The sequence below is a fragment of the Peromyscus maniculatus genome, chromosome 2 (assembly GCF_049852395.1).
Source record: "Peromyscus maniculatus bairdii isolate BWxNUB_F1_BW_parent chromosome 2, HU_Pman_BW_mat_3.1, whole genome shotgun sequence".
Lineage (NCBI taxonomy): Eukaryota > Metazoa > Chordata > Mammalia > Rodentia > Cricetidae > Peromyscus > Peromyscus maniculatus.
Window position 1 is genome coordinate 49,895,877 of NC_134853.1, and position 14,458 is coordinate 49,910,334.

The window sequence follows — 14,458 nt, forward strand, 5'->3', positions numbered from 1 at the left end:
AAAAAGCTTGGTCCATGGCCATGCAGTTATAACTAATATAAGCCTCTGTGTGTTTACTTGGGGGACGCAAGTGGGAGAGATTTGTCCCAGCCGTCAGCAGGCTAGGACACAGGAAAACTTCTGATTACACCTTCTATCTTATTGTCAAGACAGCAAAGAAAATTTTCGTTAATTCCAGAAGCCATCAAGTCCACACAGACAAGAAAGAAGGAGAAGGCTTCCTTCTCTTCTTGATCTGTCCAAGTGGTAGATGTAACAATGCGCAAGGACTGAACCATCCTGTGCAGGAGGGCCACTGTGATTGGAAGGCCGAAGGAAGAGAAGCAATCACAAATCTTTGAGTAACTTGACACAGATGCAGTACTGAGTTGTGACCTTTGTCCTACTGTGTACTCACACTGCACCTCCTCAGTAGGATGTATATGAACACATGGCCACACTTTCAGCACAGAGAGTTCTGCCTCACAGCTTTGTGAGTAGATCTCTCTCAGAGAATAAAACAGTGGGGGTGGCCTTGGGGGAGGAAGGAGGAATGTGTGGTCACATGGGTGGAAAATGGGAGTGTGAACAGTTGTGAAGTTGTCACATTTATACTGAATGCTACCACTACGTCATTCTCCCTGGAAGACTCTTGCCCTTGAGAAAACTACACAAACCAATCTTTACATGCCTGTCCTTAGAAATGAGAAATAAATCACCCTCATCATGGTCTTTCAAAGTATTGCAGAATTCCCATTGTCTATTGGAATCTTTGATTTTTTTTTTTTCTGGAATGTGTTTTCCGCTCCCTGATACTTACTAGTCTCTGGATTATATGTCTCAGTTGTTATAACCTCCAGTATGCTCTTCAACCTCTTCATTTAAAATAAGATTTATTTCTTTATTTTTGTGTATGAATTTTCTGCCTATATGTATGTATGGGGACCACATGCATAACTGGTGCCCTTGGATATCAAGGAGGTCATTGGATCCCCTGGAATTGGAGTTTCAGATGCCTGTGATCTGCCATTGTGGGTGCTGGGAATAGAACTCAGGTCCTCTGCAAGAGCAGCAAGTGTTCTTAACCCCTGAGCCATCTCTCTAGCCTTTGTATCCCTTTTAAACTCGGGGCAATTCAAGTATTATTGGGTTCAACTGAAACTTCCAAGCCTTTAACAAACTATATGACACTATTGTCCATCTTCAGGCATTCAGGTATGAGAACTGCAAGTTTTGAAAAATCTTATTCGTCAGCATTTTTCTTCTGTTTTCTAATTTTGTATTTGACCTTGGTATTTTAGTCTGGATTTCCCATTAAAAGACTAAACTTCTTATTGTTTTCAATATTTCATCTTCCACAGTGCTTAACTGAAATTTTTTATAAATATTTTTAAGAGATCAACTGAGTCACTTGTTCAGTATCTAAGGATAAACACACAGGATGACAGCTGCCCGCCATTTTGATTGTGATCCTTTGGCTTTGTCCAGAGAAGTCTCTTTGCCTTTCTAATCTTAAATTTCTGGGAACAGATACAATCAAATAAAACGCAGTCTTCTTGTTTAAGATTAAAAGGTTTCTAAATTCACAAGTATAGTCACCAAAGCCATCAAATGTCCATAATCAACTCATCTTTCAGGTTTCCCACAGTAAGCATGATTAACCTGACTGAGCCTAGTCCTACCCCAGCAGGCAGTACAGACCAGTGAGTCCTACCATAGGACAACAGACAGTGTTTTCTCTATCAAGAAACACTTTACACCAATTTAATAACAAAACAAAAATTTTCCGGAAACTTGAAATTTAAATAAGTATTTCTCATGTGTCTTTAAAAATACACTTTTACATATTAAAGTAAGTACTGCTGTCAACTATTTTCATCAATGGGTCAACTGTACTAAAAGTAAGATAAGTGTTTGCATAAGCTTGTACTTTATTATTTAAAGATTAAAATTAAAATACCTTTAGTTACCCCAAATTACCATTTGTATAATTTAGCCAAGTATTAAGAACTGATTGTTATTAAACTTGATGTTACAGGATTTTTATTTTATTTTTGTACATCAGAAGACATTTTCTCATGTGAACTCTCATCTCTATTTTATTGTTTTGCACTCATATTAATATTTATCAACATTCATATCACAAAGTGTGCAATAGGAAGAAATATCCTTACTTATCATTATTACGATAAATCAGCCCAATAATAGATTCAATATATCTCAAGACAAACAAAATATATGGATCTCCAACCCCTACTGCAAAAGAAATTAACCAGAAGGGACTGACTGTCTCAGTTTTAAAAAACATTATAGGAACCTGGATGGGTAGGAAAGGAAGGAAAGCGAAGGCTTGATTCGCATGACCAGGGTGAAAAGAAAAACTAAGCATTACAGTTGCAAAAACATATATTCCATAACAAGTTCTTAAGACTCCCAGGTGCAACATCAGCAGTACTCGGGTCTTGATTTTTATTGTAATCTTGTGGCTTTCTATTTGTAACTTATATGAAAAGAATCATATTGATTGGGGCAGATTTAACTCAGTAAAACCTATTCTACTGAGATTGTCTTTGCTAGGTGATTTTATCAAGTTCTCTTTTGGTTTCATTTTCTTCCTCATCCCTATTCCCAGGAGAGACTGAAGCCCAGCTTGCAGAGCAAATTGCCCTAAATTGAGTTCTTTCTCTGGCATAGGCAGGACTGCCTTTGGCTCCTAGGCTTGAAAACTTTATGCATTCTTTTTTTTTCCTTCTTCCTTAACAATCTCCTTCCCTTTTTCCAATTAAAATGGAGAAGTTAGCACCGGTACCTGCTCCCAATTAAATGAAGGCTGCATTACCAGCCGCACTCCTGGGCCTCACCCTCCCTTCATTAGCCTTATTCCTCTGAGGCTGCCTGGCTGTCTGCCAGGGACTTATGGCAAGAATTCAAACTCTTGCACACTTTATCCCCTCCAAATCATTCTTGAATATAAGCAGTCTGCTCCTTAGGCCCAGCACAAGAAATCCAAAAACATGTTCACAACAGATAGGGGGTTGGGAGGGAGAGAAGAGAAAATGAGTTATTTAAAAGGCTAAAAGCCTATGCAGAAAGAGACAAGCTGCGAGAGGTTAAGCTTCCCAGTTAATTGACCTTCATTTCTTTCTTAAAAGCCTGAGCAGGAAAAACAACAAATGACAGCTCCGTGGCCTTGCTTTATTTTTGAGTGCCTTCATGCCTACAGGAAGTACATCATCATCTTCACACCTCAGGCGTGTCAGCTCCCCAACTCTCAAAATTATGCACCATGACTGAAAAATCCAACCTTGGAAACTGAAGCAACTATTTTTTTATAAAGATCAACATGGAATTTTCCAACAAATGTGAGTGCTGTGGGGTCATTGCATCAGCCATTCTCAACTGACACTTGGAATCAGTTAGTGGGCATCAAGCTGTCATGAATGATGACTCAGGTGTCAGAACACAGAAAAAAAAAAAAAAAGGTCATTCTGCATGCTTCCCCTGCTCTGGCACTGTGGAAACTACCTTTACAGACTCACTGAACACATGAGCAAATTCTCTGACCAAATCCTACTTCTATATGCACTAGCTAAGTGACCATGAGCAAGAAGAAATTTAGCTTCTCAGAGGTTCATAGTCCTTGGTTTTTTTGAAGTGGGAATGACCATGTTATCTAGCATAAAATGCCGTTCTGTGAGTTTTAAATACGTAAAGCACATATTCATTTCACTCAACTCTGTACACATGGTACACAGTCAGTGACTGTCCACTCTTACTATTATCACTGCTATCCTCAAGACTAAGCAAAAATGCAATCTGACAGAACTTTTGGACATTTTCCCAGAACATGGCAAGGGATAAGGACAGTTCACACATAACTTTTAATTGTACAAAAACTCAAATGTGTGAATGGATTTTTCAGAACCTGGCCCTTGTTTGGCACAAGCGCCAACACAGCTTTGTAGTATACTAAGATTAATACAAAAAAAAAACTTGTCTTTATGGTAATTACAAGTAATTATATTCTAGCGGCAGAGTAAATAAATGATCATGATGGACTTTACAAGATTTTTTTTTTAAATTAAGCACTGTAAAACAAAATTCAATTAATTTAAATTCTGAGCATTAGTATAGAATTTGGTTTATCTCCCAGTGAGAAATTTAAAGGTATGGAGTAATCTCAAAGTCATTACCTTAAAAAAAAAAAAAGAAGAAGAGTACAAAATCCATAGCTACTAAGTCCTTTTAAATGGTTATATTGATGAGAATCTAAAAGCAAACCATGAAGAGGGATTACTACAGTACATGTTACACTGGTACTATCTCCTATAGAAGACACAGCTTCTTTCTATACGTAACATATACAATTATTACCTACTAATAAAAATATGCACTATAGTATTGAGAAAACTAAACAGGAAGCATATTCTCTCATCGATACAGACACACAATTTAGAAATGCCTATTTCTAATATGTCAAATTCATACCAAATTTATCACACATTGTGCAATTACTGGGATATAAACATGATAGTATATGCCAACTTTATCTTTATTTATATTACCTATTAAAGTTTATATACTTTATCAAGCCTTCAACTCTCTCAAATATAAAGGAAGGTTAGTCATACCTGGAGTGTGATATTTCTATAAGGATTGTATTTAAAATTCTTAATTTGAGCTAAATAAAACTCTGTATTTTTTACTATATGTTATAATTCTAAAATGTATCATTATTGATAAACATGCTTTTTAAATAAATATAAAATTAGGAAATTCTCTTTATCTTTTTATAACTATAACCGATTATTGTCAAGTCTCTGGTATTTCAATAATTCATTCTTAAAATAGAAAAATATGCTGGGAAGATGGCTCAGTTTTTAAAGCATTTACCACCTATGCCTGAGGTGCTGAGTTCAAATTCCCAGCACCCACATAAAATATCAGACACAATAGAGCACATGGAAATGCAGCAATGGTGAGGAGTGGGTGGAGATAGGCAGATTCTTGGAGCTAATTAGACAGCAAGTCTTGCCAGGCCAATACACTTCAAGTTCAGAAAGGGATACTGTCTCAAACAAGACGGAGAGCAATTGAGAAAGATGCCCAACATCTAGCCATACACATACACTCATGAGAGAGAGACAGACAGAGAGCATGCATTCACAAGAGAGAAAGAGACAGAGAGAGAACATACAGATAACACACAGCAAAAATTATAGGAAAAGAACATAAAACTTGGAAAAGAACATAGACTATGAAACAAGGGATAAGGCATTTTGACATATATCCAACATTGTTGGAAATGCTGCACTGTACTCTAGTACAGAAGGCCAGATCTACTGATTCAGATCATGTGCATTAATTGCCTGCTAATTGGAATTGTTCTGTGGAAGATTCTTTAAGGCCTGGATTGAGAAATCTACTATATCCAAGAAATTATCTCTTAGTGTTTGACAAAAAGACAATATGATGTATAAGGACACATAGCAATGGTGGACCCAAGGTTTAAGGACATGTCTGTCAATTCTAGATAAAGATCTAGATAAAGCTCTCCTGCAGAAGTCTCTGTAGCATTCAATCAGAAATACAGTTTTAATTTAATTAATTAATGAGAAAACAAGTCAATAAAAATGCATGATTTTTCCATTGTTGCAGTAACAAAAATATTTTTAAAATTATGAGTTATTTTTGATAAAATGGTGTTCTAACCACCCAAGTCACAGATCTCTTCTAAAGGAGGCCTGTTCCTACAGAACTTCTTTAGGTTAAAGGGATGAACATTCAGCTATAAGTGCCATCCATTCACTAATGTCAGGATTGATTTCCAAACAATATCAGTGTCCTACCAGTATTACAATAAATACCTTTTCAATTAACTTAAAATTGTATATAAGCTTAACCACAATGTTATATCATCCACCTAGCTATTAACATGCCAGGATATTTGGATAAAGACCAACAAATTGGTCCACACACATGGTTTCATTTTGGTAAAGAAAATTTTTTTCTAGAGCACCCCCAGGAAATTAAACTTTTAAATTAATTAAAATTTTTAAAAATTGTGCAGGTGATAGAAATGCATAGGAACATATGAATGCCGCTTGATTCATGTGCCAAGTGAAAGAATACCTTACTTGTTAGAATGAGTATGATAGTATAGAAGGATTTTTTAAAAGTATAAAATAATTACTTCTAAGATAGAATGTCAAAACTTCCTCTAAAATCTAGGCAAATTATTAACATACTCCATTTTTTATAAAATATAGGTGGAACACCCACTCTATGTGAAGCACCATGGAAGCTCAAGAAATTCAAAAATGAGAATGGCTTAGTATTCACAATTAAGGCTCTGGAGTACAATAAGAATGGTATATAAAGAGCTAGCTAGAGGGGCAAGGAGTGAGCGAGCAAGCTTTAGGATAGACAGTGAATACACCGGGAACTGGGGCTGAAGGTTCAGGAAAGGTCTCAGCTGAAGCAGCCTTTCAACTGAGAGAACAGCCTGTGATCTGGGAGAGGCAGGCTTTCCCGCTCTCAGAGCAGTTAAGCTTTCTTTTGCTTGCAGATCCTGTGGCAGTGAAATGATAATATTTAAAATACTACTAATGTCACACCACAGAACTGCCACCGTCTTTTTCACATATTAATACCATCTTTAAACACTTTGTAGGCTTTATATCAACCCTAAGACAGGTGGATGCATGCACGCATGTGTTCCTCCTCCTGACACACAGAATCAACTGACAGCGAAAGAATTTTGAATTTTATAAGCCCATAAGAGTGAAAAGAATACAGGTGGGGAAGACATCAGTTAGTGGAAACGAAAATGCTCCTGAAGCAACACAATGCAGATGAAAGAGTGATTTCCTAGCCAGCCAAATAAAACCTAAACCTCAGCCTGAGGGGTGACAGTCAGTGGCCAGGTAAATTTCATACATCAAAAGCCCCTTCTCAGCCCTGGAAGTTTTACTTGGTGGCTTAAGATGTCTAGTTATGGAATTGTCTCTCCTATTATTTGGTGACTCCATTAGATTCCTTTAATATATGTGTCTATTTTAAGAAGTTTCTACAATAGTAGGTTTCCATTTTTAACATATTGTTTTTTATTGATTATGGGGGAATTCCAAATAATATACCTGATCACCCTTACTTTCCAGTCCTCCCAGGTCTGCCCCCAACCCCAGTGGCTCCTCCCGCCAAAAAAGAAAGACCAGGTACAGCAGGACCACAGACCGAGCCATGGCCCCCAACATCCCTGACAATGGATATCCAAGTGGCTTCAGGTGGCATCACAGTCCACAGACATCAGCATGGCTTCAGGTGGTGTCACAGACCACAGACATCTGAATGGCCTTCAATGGTAGCTCAGGCCATGTACATCAACATGGCTAAAAGTGATAGCTTAGACATAGGACATGGACACGATTCTGCCTCTCCACCGTGAACGCACAGCTCTGTTCCTCCATCCTTCCCACCCCTCCATCACAAATTCAATGGTCACAATCACAATGACACTGGAAAATGCAGGGCATCAGTCAGTATATTTTTTGCCCAAATGGCTCTACCTGCAACTCACTCATTGCCAGGAGTCATCGGTCTGGACCTAGGTCTCTGGTCCCTGAAGCAGCATAAGTACCAGACCACCACCCCGAAATTAGGATATGCCTGCACTGCCCAGAGACAGAGTGATATTGCAGCTAAGCAAGGAATCCGGGTAGGATTCAAGGAAGCACCAGACCACTGCCCTCCTCTGAGCTCCTGATTTCAAGCACCCTAGGCAAGACCACTGTGCTTATAGACTATGAGCAGTGACCCGGCCCGGCCCTGCACTTTCCTTCTTCTACCATAGCAAGCAGTAGTGCCAGCTCCATGCTGCAGGCCACCCCACAGGCCAGGGCTAGGACCGACCATTCAGTAATGCCATGTGCTGTCTGCTGAGGCTGTGCTCCCGTATTGCTCCTATACCCTCTTCACCACATGAGCAGTTTCCACATCTGTACTTTCCCCGTTCTCCTCCACCCCTCCCCCAACAGGCAGCTCTGTTCCACCATCTTTCTTTCCAGTTTCGTGAGTCCGCCTTTTAAAAGTATCTTCCCATAGGACCTGCTTTTATTTTAGCTGTTCCAGGGATACTGAGAGCTCTGCAGGGCCTCCATGGGTCCAGTGATGGGTGGCAGGGGCCAGCTGCCATCTTAGATTGCAGCCATGCTTCAGGTTTTCATTTTTGGCAGCAATGGCAGGATCCTGGATCTTGTTCTGCAACACTGCCTCCCCCTGGTCCAGCGCGCATAGATGGAGTAGGTGGATCTTGTTCTGCAGCACCGCCTCCTCCTGGTCCAGCAGTTCATAGAGATGGAGCAGGTGTCGGGGCTGACTGACTGGATGTGGGCCTGGATGGCAGTTGATTTGGTCAGGCCACCCCACCTGGCAGGCTCCTCCAGGAGCCTAAAAAAGACTTATAAGACACGGGTTTGTGTTCTAGTTGCAGTATCTTATGGTATCTCTGTAGGTTTTCATCACCAACTTGAAATGACAATAAAGTAGATAGCACAAAACTCAATTTCAAAAAGACACCAGGATTTCATGCCTCAAACCAGCAGTGTTGTGCTCAGTTTTCTGATAGTCCATGCAGACTCAACATTGTGCTCTCCTTTGGTGATGTGTACTTCAGAACAATAAGCAAGAAGGACGTCACATAAACTGTAGTTCGCTTGACGGTGAGCCTTCTTGTTCAGCAGGTGAGACTTATGCACAAATTTTCATAGCTGATATTTTTTCTTTTCTGAAAAAGACACTAATGTGGCAGCATATTCTTGCTTTTGGCTCTTTCCCAAAGATGCCATCATTTCTGCGTGTGCATCATTTCACCAAGGATTGTACTTCAAAAACTGCTCAGCTGCCTCATCTTCAAAGAAGTCAGCTAGATAATGATCCGGGCCAAATTTGGCCAGCTCAGCAGCCACACTGTTTCTGTGTTCATTCAGTCACAGGAGTGAAATCTGGATATTTAATGTCAATAACCTGACCCAGTTCATCCTGTAACCACTGAACTCCAGAAGCATATATTTGTTATACAAGTGGTGTGGCCAACCTGGATTTTCTTTGGGCCAGAAGAGCAGTTAACATGCTCAACCCCTCAGAATGCTGACCAGGAGTTTCCTTGGGCAATCTAATAGTAAAACTTCCTTTACCTGCATCATAGGACCCCTGCTCACTTCCATTTTCTACAGTCCTTCCAGGTAGTGTAAATCTCAGAAAGTATAGCTTGGGGTAGAATTTGAAGATCACCCCCAAGTACAAGTTGAACTCATAAGCGCACCTCTGGATGCAGATGGCAACTGCCAGGAAGCTGTGGTCCTGATTCAACTCAAATCCACACTGGGAGGAGGGTTGGAGGTGTCAGTATGGATCTGTGTATGCCTGGAGCCACCATGGGCTTGCTATGTGCCAACCAGGTTCCCATATGCCAGATCCATGTCATCTGCCACAGTGCTTCTTGCCATAGGTGGAAATCCTTCCCCCCCTTTTTAATATGCCCTTTATTGTGAGTTGTCCCTCCTCATATTCTGTCCATTATCCTTCTCTCCCATTCCCTCCTTATTAAACCTCCTATTATAGTTTTCTCATATTAATTTGGGAAGGGGGGTGGGAAGGATTTGGGAGGAGTAGGAAAAGGGAAAGACACAATCAAAATGCATTATATGAAAAAATGCCCTGCAAGGTCCCAGCATATGAAAACATCAGTTATTTCTAAGAATAAGGTGTTGATCTAAGGGCAAGAGGTATATATGTAAAATGAGGACAGAAGAAAATTTGCTTGAAATTGTAGATGTTAGATATCTTCCCTGGCTCCAATAGAAGTCAAGAGGTTTACTTTATGAGTAGGTTTATATAAAAGACAGCAATAGATGTCTTTAGTAAGAGGGGTTGAAATGTAAAGTGTTATGGTGAAAGGTGAAAATTCAGGCCACTTTCTTATTCACATCCCCAAAACACATCAAATGTGCTTTTGCTCAGTGTGTATAGGACTGGAGAAAGCTATTCTGGAGGAACTGAAAGACCCTAGGAGGTAGTTGTAAGGGGTGGGGGTGGGGAAAGGCTATGTAGGACAGAGAGAGAGAGAGAGAGAGAGAGAGAGAGAGAGAGAGAGAGAGAGAGAGAGAGAGAGAGAGAGAGAGAGAGATTTAGTAGTTAACTCTCTTCCTGAATAAGAATAGGTAGAATGAACAAAATTTCTCAGCCCCTGAGACTTCCAGAAGCCTTCCAGCAGACCTCTACTTTTGGTAGTTAGACTTTACTGCCTAATCACAGCAATAATTCTTAATTGGTATGTGTAGTAAAATATAAGTTATATCATACTATATTATGTCATATAATATATACAGAACAAGTCTACATGAAGAAAGTGATTAGATTAGAATTACAAATACTTGATTATATTTTCATTCCTAGTAGAAGATTCTGTGACTATAGAAATAAATACTTAATCTCCAGCCCCAAACCATTGAGGCTTTGCTAGGATCATGAATTTGAGTTTTATCCAGAAACCTGGCTAATGTAGGAAACTGTCCTTCTCTGAGACAATTAAAAGTTAAGATAATTATACTACCGAGTAGGAATGCCTATAGTGCTCAGTATCTAAAAGATTCGTATGATAAAGGCAAAAAGAAGCTTATATTAAGAAAACAATTATTTATGTTAGTTGACTGAACTCCCTTAAAATTATGGCTAAGAGAATCAGGACTAGACGAATTAAATTATGGCATTTCCAAGTTAGTAAATTTGTGACTTGGCACTCTTACATTTTTCATCACATCAAGAAATGTTCATCAAAGAACTACAAAACTCAATTAATTACTAACCTAAATTTAAAATCACTGTCTGAACCTCTGGAAATAAAAAAGCATAAAGCCTAATTCCATAGTGGGAATTATCACTGTCTATTGAAACTAACAACAAAAGAATATCTACACATAATATTTACATAGTACAAATTTATTCAACAACTCCAAAATCAATTATAAGAGGTAAATAAAAGGTCTATGGCTGATGTAACTACTAAATTCACTAATCCTTCATTACTGGGGCTTCCTTTCTTTGGACAGTGACCTTCCCAAGAGGCAGATGGATTTCCTTAGTACTGTCTCCTTAAAAATGGGCACAAGTGATGCTAGTATGCAATGGGAATGTTTCACATGTGAATAACCACATATCTATTGTGCTGGTAATACATAAGTTATTTGATAACCACGCTAACAAAGAATCTTTTCTCCATGTACCTAATTTCTTGGTTTTATATTAAAATCATATTCATCAAACGTTTCTGTGGGGCAAAGAATAAGTCTACACAAATAAAGCAAATCCAACCTTACCCGAACATTACACACATCAGCCTGAAACCACCAGGTGAGTTCATTCTGACATCATTTTAAACCCACTGTAAAATGAGTTGAGAAGACCCTGGATGACAGCGGAACTGCTCTCATTATTTCAGTGTACTCACACAGCTTTTGCACAAGCCCAGGACATAAGGACTCAGAATCACCTTTGATGTCTTCTGACAGATTGCAGATGAACTGGATTCCACAGGAGGATACTCACCAAGGACATCTAGACCAAATGAGAAAAAAATTAACACCTTTGAATTCTGTCTGTGTAGACCCAGGAGCAACTCTGAGACTCAAAAACGCTGAGTGTATCAAGAGGATCAAGATCATCGAATACAGTTTTATTCTGCTTCAAGTTTTCCTCCAATGTAGAACACTATTCTGAACTGAAGTTTCTACATCAAAAACTAACTCACTGTAATTTGATTACATTGGCCTCAGTTTCTATTTAAAAAGAGACAGTGTCTGCAACAGTGCTGACTGCTTATGAAATTCTTACTCAAATATTTTATGAGTTTTACAGCCAGAAAGTTAAGTCATTAACAAAAGAAATATTTTTAAAATATTTTCTATTTTTTACAATACTTTATATATAAAAAGCATATGTTCTCACATATACAAATGCCACAGAGGTCAGAGGCGTTGGATCCTTGGTGCTAGAGTCACTGGTAGTCTGGAGCCACCTGATGTGGGTGCTGGGAGCTGAACTTGGATGCTCTGTGAACACTGTGCACTGCACACTGTACTGAGCCATCTCTCCAGTCACTAGAAAGACTATTCTAAGACAAGGCTGGAGACCAATGTCACCTGGGTTGTACTCAGATCTGTTACGGGGACTATGTCACTAACACTAGCACTTGTTGCACAGCAGAGTTCAACTTAGCACAGTACCTGATACAGAATAGTTTTTATTTTATTTTTGATTTTTTTAATTTAATATTCTTCCCCTACCCCAAGTTTCTCCAGATCCTTCCCTCCTCTCTATGCCCCCAAGTTTAAGTTCTTTATTTTAAAAAATCCAATAGAACAATGAAAAAACCAAACCAAGAAAACAGTAAAACCACACACACACACACACACACACACACACACACACACACACACACACACACACACTGAACTGTAACCAAATAAAAGCACACAAAAAGCTGTGGATTTCATTATATGTTAGTCAGCTACTCCTGAGCATGAGGCCTGTCCTGGAGTGGTTGAAATACTCGTGTCATTCTGTTGGAGAAAACTTACTCTCCTTCTCCCAACAGGTATAAGTGACAGTTCAGTTGTTAATCTTTTTCCTAATGCAGTGCTTCTCAACCTGTGGGTCATGATCCCTTTGGGGACTGAATGACCCTTTCACAGGGGTCACCTAAGATGATTAGAAAACACAAATATTTATAGTATGATTCATAACAGTAGCAAAATTGCAGTTATAAATTAGCAAAGAAAATAATTTCATGGTTGGACGTCATCACAATATGAGGAGCTGTGTTTTAGTGTCACAGCATTAGGAAGGTTGAGAACCACTGCCTTAGTGGCTACATTTTCAGTCATTCATTCATCCATTCATTCATTCATTTTTTTAAATATAAAAAAATAAAGTATAATAAGATTAAAACAAAATTATCACTTCAGAGTTGGACAAAACAACAGAACAGAGGGAAAAGAACCCAAAAGAAGGCATAAGAATCAAAGACTCACCTGTTCCCTCACTCAGGAATCTCATGAAAGCACTAAACTAGAAGCCATAATACGCAGAGAACCTGATGCAACCTAGCAGGGCCTGCACATGCTGCCTCAGTCTCTGTGAGTTCAGAAGAGCTTTGATCATGTTGATTCAGAATATTGTTTAGAGGTAAGACAAAAATTCTCTAACTGTTATTTCCATTCACTCAAAACCCACAAGTACTCCTGAAGCCTTCAAAAGGAAAACTGGGGAATGGGAGGCTAGCTCCTGATCTTGCACACACCAAAGCCCTCCTCAGACAACCTAGTGCAAAGGGAAAGTAACCCAAACTCAGTTGCCAGTAATGAATTTGATTAACTAATAAACCTGGACTATGACGCCCTTGAACTGAAATCACATGGTGGGTCAACCTCTAGAGCTAACTATCTGCTGTTCACGATAGCACTGCAGAAAATGAAACTCTACCCGTCTACTTGAAACACACAGTTGCATCACTCAGCAGTGGGGATTAATTCTGAGAAGGTCATGAAAGAACAGAAACACCCCCCCACACACACACACACACATATCTGTGCATATCTCAATGTTAGAGCTATTTTCCACACTCCCAGGGGGCTTGGAAGATACCCTCAAGCTGACCATTAGCCACCAAAGCCTTATGTGCTAGGAAATCCAGGGATGATGAAAGAAACTGTCTAGTCCACAAACTGCAAAACTAAGCAGCAAACAGACATCCTTGGCAAACAAAAGAAACTAGGAAAGTGAGGGTAGCAAGGGCAGACATCACATCCCTGCCCCACACAGGCTCATGGGAGAGACAGGAGGTGTTCACAAGGTCAACAGAGCCTCTCCTTTCACACCTACAACAGATGCCTGCGGTTTTCAGAGACCGAGACATAACCTGCTCTCACATTGCTTGATGATCTTGTTTTCTTCCTGTTTTGCCACTTGCCCACCCCTTTTTGATTTCATTTCAGCAGTCTTTTTTACTGTGTAGTTTATACAACTATACTTTTGTTCCCTTCCATAATTCATCTAATTTTGTTTGTGCAGTTTTTTTTTTAATTTCATTGTGCAATCCCTTCTATTTCCTGTTTGTATTTCTCTCTCTCTCTCTCTCTCTCTCTCTCTCTCTCTCTCTCTCTCTCTCTCTCTCTCTCTCTCCTTTTCCCATTACATTACAGTAATAATACAATGTTGATTGATAGGATTTAAATTGTTGGATCACCAGTTTATCCTATTGTCAGTCTTTAGCCAGTCTTTCCATTCTTGACAGCACAACTTTGAAAACTCCTGGCCTAAAACTGACAAAACATGTATAAGATAAATGGCTTCAATACGGTTCTCTGGAGTAACAGGAGTCCCCCAGCAAACTTATGGTGGCATAGGACTTTGCTGCTCCTCT

The 14,458-nt window shown here is 39.3% G+C and overlaps 1 long non-coding RNA gene across 1 annotated transcript in view; it reads right to left on the reverse strand.

Annotated features, from left to right (window-relative positions):
- The window catches only part of LOC121827185 (uncharacterized), a 243,293-nt gene extending 231,699 nt beyond the window's left edge, over positions 1-11,594 (reverse strand). The window contains exon 1 of the long non-coding RNA XR_006069321.2: positions 11,528-11,594. This is a non-coding gene — a long non-coding RNA (uncharacterized LOC121827185). The remainder of the gene's footprint in view (positions 1-11,527) is intronic.
- Positions 11,595-14,458: the final 2,864 nt, after the last annotated feature.